We start from the raw sequence: 6,930 nt of genomic DNA, 5'->3' as shown, positions 1-6,930 counted from the left end.
CCAAGACCAGAAGGAGAGCACACTTACATCGGTCTTTAAGGTCCCTAGCTGAGTTTCAGAAGTAATTTTAAGATTCTCTATATGGTTTTTAAATGAATCCACCAATTATGCACCCCAATACATGTCAGACATGCCTTTTTAAGTTATTGTACCCAGTAGTCCCTCAAAGGTCCTCTGGCAATAGCCTATTTTAACTATCCCAGAAGCCTAGGACCCTAAGAGGCTATGGAGAGGCAGCCTTCAGTTACCTAGTGACCCCAGCCTCTGGAATAGGCCTGTAGACATTTTTTTTTAAGAATCTAAAAACACACCTTTTTAGCTTTGCTTTTCCTTTAGGGTGCTTTTAGTCATTGTCCGTTTTCTCCAGTTGTTATTCTTTCGATTTTCTTTCCTAGTACCCCTAACCTTTTGTTATGTTGTAAATTAATTCCACGAAAGTTTATTTCATTGTTTTATTCGTTTTTTCCTATGAAGCACAGGTTTACGGCTGTTGCATTCAAATGAGTTAACATCTCCGAAACAAGCGAGAAGAAGGAGTAATGTAAGCCGCAGGCGGATTCTATCCTCCTCAGGGGCAGGGCGCGGGCCGCTTGCACCCTAGATTGCGCCGACCCTTTCTTACCTTTCTTAAACCCTTCTTAACGCCTTATTACCAGTTTTGCACAGATCCATACAGTTGATGTGCTACCTCGTCAATTTACTAAATCCCTTGTTACCCTTCCGAGTGCTCGGCGTTACACATCCTCCTCCTCTTCATCCAGTTGTTACGCTAAGCACCAACGCCCTAAGTAATTGTTACAGTGGCTAACATGCGAGATATGGCCTTGTGAGAAACACCATACACCTTATCAAGATGTGTATCAATTAACTGTGTTTTGAAAATGATTTCTTCGCTGGTATGAAAGACAAGATCCTTTTGCTTCCCAAAACTGGGTGATTTCATTCAGCCAAGGATTGAGAATATTTTCCTAGGCACTTGGCGTACGCGGTACCGGTACAGTCCTCTGACACCACCTAGTATATACAGGGGGTACCGGTACAGTCCTCTGACACCACCTAGTATATACAGGGGGTACCGGTACTGTCCTCTGACACCACCTAGTATATACAGGGGGTACCGGTACAGTCCTCTGACACCACCTAGAGTGGCAAGAAAAAGTATGTGAACTTTTTAGAATTACCTGGATTTCAGCATAAATTGGTCGTAACATTGTATCTGATCTTCATCTAGGTCACAACAATAGACGAACACAGTTTGCTTAAACTAATAACACACAAACAATTATAGTTTTTCATGTCTTTATTGAACACACCGTGTAAACATTCACAGTGCAGGGTGGGAAAAGTATGTGAACCCCTGGATTTAATAACTGGTTGACCCTCCTTTGGCAGCAATAACCTCAACCAAACGTTTTCTGTAGTTGTGGATCAGACCGGCACAACGGTCAGGAGGAATTTTGGACCATTCCTCTTTACAAAACTGTTTCAGTTCAGCAATATTCTTGGGATGTCTGGTGTGAACCGTTCTCTTGAGGTCATGCCACAGCATCTCAATCGGGTTGAGGTCAGGTCACTGACTGGGCCACTCCAGAAGGTGTATTTTCTTCTGTTGAAGCCATTTTGTTGTTGATTTACTTCTGTGTTTTGGGTTGTTGTCCTGTTGCATCGCCTTACATTCTCCTGCAAAATGTCTTGAAAAACTTGGGAATTCATTTTTCCGTCAATGATAGCAAGCTGTCCAGGCCCAGAGGCAGCAAAGCAGCCCCAAACCATGATGCTCCCTCCACCAGACTTTACAGTTGGGATGAGGTTTTGATGTTGGTGTGCTGTGGCTTTTATTCTCCACACATATCGTTGTGTTCCTTCCAAACAACTCTACTGTAGTTTCATCTGTCCTCATAATATTTAGCCAGTAGTGCTGTGGAACATCCTGGTGCTCTTTTGCAAACTTCAGACGACAGCAATGCTTTTTTTTGACAGCAGTGGCTCCTTCCGTGGTGTCCTCCCATGAACACCATTCTTGTTKAGTGTTTTACGTATCGTAGAGTCGTCAACAGAGATGTTAGCATGTTCCAGAGATTTCTGTAAGTCTTTAGCTGACACTCTAGGATTCTTCTTACCCTCATTGAGCGTTCTGCGCTGTCCTCTTGCAGTCGTCTTTGCAGGACGGCCACTCGAGACGATGGTGTTTATGTGATCCATGACCAGCCTTTCAAAGCACTTCATGGCTACCAACATGAGTGCTATGGGGCAGGAGTCATTTTGGCAGGTTACCTTCACTTCCTTGGGCACAGAGACTATGGGGGTCTGCTTGAAACATGTTGGTATTACAGACTCGGTCAGGGAGAGGTTGAAAATGTCAGTGAAGACACTTGCCAGTCGGTCGATGCTCTGAGTGCCTTGGACCCTCTTGCTTGGTAAGCTACTCTGGCTCCCAGCCCTCCCAGATCCCAGCTCCCAGCTCCCAGCCCCCCCCAGCCTACCCAGCCCCCCAAATCCCAGAATCCCCCCAGCTCCCAGCTACCCACGGCCCCCAGCCCCAGCTCCCCAGTGATCACAGCTGTTTCCCATGCTCCCAGATCCTCACCAGCTCCCAGGTCCCCCAAGCCCGACTCCCCCAAATTCACAAGGAGCTAAACCTAGCTCCCCAGTCCCAGCCACCCAGATCCACTAGCTTCTCCACTCCACAGCTCTTTCCCACCCCCCCACGGGAACGGCAAAGTGGGAGCCCCCCCCCAGACCCAGAGAGATGAGCCCACCTGCCACCACCCCCCCCCCCAGGAGAGGGCAGACACAGAGCGGGGAGGAGGGATTTTTCTCACAGAACGGCATGTCCCCCACCCAGCGCCATGCCCAAGCTCCCACGCCGCCAACGCCAGAATTTTTAAATCACAGCTCTCATCCCACCAAGCCCCCCGAAAAGTAGCCCAAAAAGCCCCGCGCTCACCAGCTTCTTCCTCCCAGCACTCCCATAGAGGCTCCCAAGAACGAGCCCCCCAGGCTCCCAGCGCCTCCCAGCAAGCCCCCAGCCCTCCCCCCACAATCAACAGTGCTTTCCAGCCCCCCAAAAGCCCACACCCAAGCCCCCCAAGCTCCAGCCTCGCCAGATCCACAGCTCCCAGAGCGCCCCCCAGGAGCAGCGGGAGCAGAAATCACACGCCCGCCCATCCACACCACCACAAGCAAAAAAAATCTCCCTCCAACACACTCCCCAGCTATGTCCACACCCCCAGGATCCCAAGTCCCAGCCCCCCAGCTCCCGCCCCCAGCCCCCCAGCTCCCAGGCCCCCGCTCCCAGCTCCCAAGCTCCCAATCACAGCCCCCAGATCCCACTCCCAGCCCCAGATCCCAGCTCCCAGCCTCCCCCAGATCCCAGCTCCAGCCCCCAGATCCCAGCCCCCCCAGCTCCCCAGAGCCCCCAGCTCCCACCTCCCAGCCCCCAAGTTCCCAGCCCCCACGTCCCAGCCCCCACTCCAGCTTCCCAAGCTCCCAGCTCCAGGCCCCCAAAGTCCCAGATCAAGAATCCCAGCCTCCCCCCCCAAGAATCCACTGGAGCTGGAGTCTGGGCGCAGCGAAGCTGAATCTGCTTATCTGGAGAGGCTGACTGGAGCTGACACGATGGCCCCAACATGATCCCTGGGACCTGGCTGCCGCTCCTGGGCTTGGCGGTCGCCGGGCATCGGGACTGCGCCGTCCAAGCGGGATCTGCCACCCTAGCGAGCCCCTGTGACTCCACTCGGCCGGCCGTATCTGGGGGCTGGAGCGTGATCTGGAGATGCACTGCGCCATCCGTGCCCCAGGGCTGAGGGCTCGGGCCGCGAGCTGTAGCTCTGGGGTGCGCCCAGCGAGACACCCAGCTGGGAGTCATCGGGAAACTCCCAGCTCCCAGCCCCCAGCCCCCAGCTCCCGCTGGAGCACGCTCCAGCTCCCAGACGGATCCCGAGCCCCCCAGCTCCCGAGGCCCCCGCAGGCTCCCAAGGCTATCCCAAGAGCCCCCCTAGCCCCTGCAGCGCCAGCTCCCAAGCTCCCAGCTCCCAAGCTCTCTCTTCTTGACTCTGAGCTGTGATCTGGGGGATAAACTTGCTGAGCTTGAGCCTCCTTCCAAAGCCCGCTTAGTGGCATATGAACCACACAAGTGTGGATTTGCGTTTGCTTGGGACGTCTGGGCTGGGATTCGGTCGGTGGGAACGCGGGACTGAACTAATCTGACCCGGAAGCTTGATCTGGACTGAGCGTGGGGCTGTGGACTCGCGAAGCTAGGCGGATGTGGACAAGATTCTAAGTTGCACGCATTTCGTGCCGCCGCGCCAGCAAAAGGAGCTGAACTCTTGCCCCTGGCACGGACTCAGGCGGCCAGACACTGCGCGGGACTGGTTGAACGGACGGGAGCCAGAGGAGCGACAAGCAAGGGCCAAGAATCCCACCGCAGACTAGCATGTTCGACCACCTTTAATCGCCACAAGAACTGAGAAAGCGTTTCCCTCGTCTTCCGTAGACCGTAACTTGCGCAAGGGTCTTCAATCTCGATACATTGTCGCTACCAAATCCATACATCGCGGCCGGTGAAAATACACCCTTGGAAAACACCGAAGGGAGCTTGTCGCTATAGCCACCATAAAGCATGTTTCAAGCAGACCCCAAGTCTGCAGTAGATAACCAAGAACAAATTGAACGGAACCTGCCTAAAAGAGATCACACTCCGGCCGCTCTGATAAGCCGACCTCGAATTTAGGCGGAAACCCATGAAGTCATGCGGTAAGCAACAAGGAGCTGTATCAATTGTTCATCATCAAGAGCTATATAACGCAACCGTCGAAAACGTTTAGCCAATCAGACGTGAGCCTTCTCTTGCAAGCAAAGCACGAGAACCTATAGCTGCGAAAATGAGACACCGCAGCGAGTTATCCTCTACAAGTATAAGATAGTGAGACCGTGACAAGGTCAAGTACCTATAGATAGTCTGTCTTCTCCAAGACAAATCGCTTAACATCGAACATCTCTGGTGACAGGTTTCAGTGCGCACAGATAGGTGTCTGCTAACCAGCCATTCGAACTATAGCAATCCGGTGCATGGAGACACCACTGAAAACAGAACCAGCTGTCAAAAAAGTGAAACAACCAAGAGTCTGACGCCCGCGGGAACATGGGGCCAAAGTAGCCACAACTCGGAAGAGAACGATATCACACAAGCATACTGGAAACATATGAGATATTATAAGAGACCAGAATGAAACAACGAAGAGATGAAAAGGATGCTCATTAATAAATAAAATGGAACACAAACAACAACAATGTGGGATAATAAAAAAAATGTGCGCATCAGGGCATCCTGACCAAACATCATAAGACCTATGACCCGTGCAACGGTAGAGACTCGTTGGTTATTCGAGGTACATTCTGCGGGTTTGCGGCGTTGCTGCCTCTGGCCTGACCAGCGTGCATATCATACAAAAAATGATTGGGCGATGACAGGAGCCCACATCAGATATCCCCAAAGTTGTTTTCAGACAAGTCACTAGAGTGACAGGGCGATAGATGATAATACTAGCCACAAGGACAGAACACATCCACCCAATCCCCATATATTAACACCTAGCATCTTTAACCCAGCCCAACATACCCACACAAAAGCTCACCTCTCAAGCACCACAGGCAAAGAAAATACAGCCGTCCACGGTCCATAGAGCAATGCCCAGCATGACCGGAATGACCATCTAACCCGACATTTGACGCTACGGGGGTATGCGCCCTATATACCCAAACGTTCACACCAGACATCCCAAAAAGAATGCGCGAACCAGCGGACCAAAAAAGAAGTACCGCACATGCCTCCCAGTCAAAAGCATGACGGACCACATCTCATTGCGCAGGCCGCCCGGTTTCCCTCGATCCACAACTACAGAATAATACAGGCCTGTTGAGTCCAGTCTCCCATAGAAAGCCCCAACCACGAGTACAGAAAGCAGACATCGATGCCTCAGACACATCCGATTAAATATTGCCCCAGGGCCGCAAAAGGCCCCGAGCAAAGCGTGGTCACATACGTGTATCCCCACATCCAGGCACGTGGGGAATGGTTTTATCCACTACGGCGCCCCAAAACGAAGCCCCATCAAAGTGCAGGCCTTCACAGTACTCTGTTAATCTCTGTCAGGTGTTTGTTAAAATAATTGACCCCAAAAACTAGTGCTGAGCCAATTAACCAACGATTGAAAAAAAAAACTAATAAAAACGGAGTTACAAAATTGTAACCGAAGAACCCGATGAATAAACCGTTAAATGTTAATTGTGACTTATTAATTATGCCATTTACTAGCACGTATTTTTGGCTCGAGTTGGGTGACCTATACATCAATGCAGCACGTAGCTCTTAACAGAAAAGTAAACTCGAAAACCATTATCTTAACTGCTGAAATCAAGATAAATTACATAATAAAATCTTCACATAGAACTATTGGTGCTCTATATACGAGCTCTCTACCGGGTAGTGGTCGTCAAGGCAGACTGTACCGGGTACCCCTGTATATACTATGTTCCAGACGACGGTCGCCATTTAGCCAAGCGTAACTACAGACCCGGGGACTCCTCCGATCCCAGAGGCTGTTAGCCAACAACGCTGCCGGGTGCGACACGGAGGGGACAGACCCATTGAATGTACCGGCCCGGCCCAAATCGAGAACCGGGCTTTCGTCCAAGGTTAATGGAGGTTTTGTGTCACGCGAGCGCGGCTTTCTCTTTGTTCCCCCTAGTAGCCCCCTGTCTTTGTCTGCTAGGGCGCCGGGCGCCTGGGTAGATAGCAGCATGACTACGGTCACGCCAGCCTGGACTGTACCGTGTTCACCTCCCCCGAGCACATGCGGTATTGACTAACTGAGCTGGTCTTCCCGCGGCTAACGTGTGTGTCAAGCAAGCTTGTGTCATATAACCGTG

Source organism: Salvelinus sp. IW2-2015, unplaced genomic scaffold (assembly GCF_002910315.2).
Source record: "Salvelinus sp. IW2-2015 unplaced genomic scaffold, ASM291031v2 Un_scaffold3740, whole genome shotgun sequence".
NCBI classification, from domain to species: Eukaryota; Metazoa; Chordata; class Actinopteri; order Salmoniformes; family Salmonidae; genus Salvelinus; species Salvelinus sp. IW2-2015.
The sequence above is the reverse complement of the archived record's forward strand: the minus strand, read 5'-3'. Positions refer to the sequence as shown.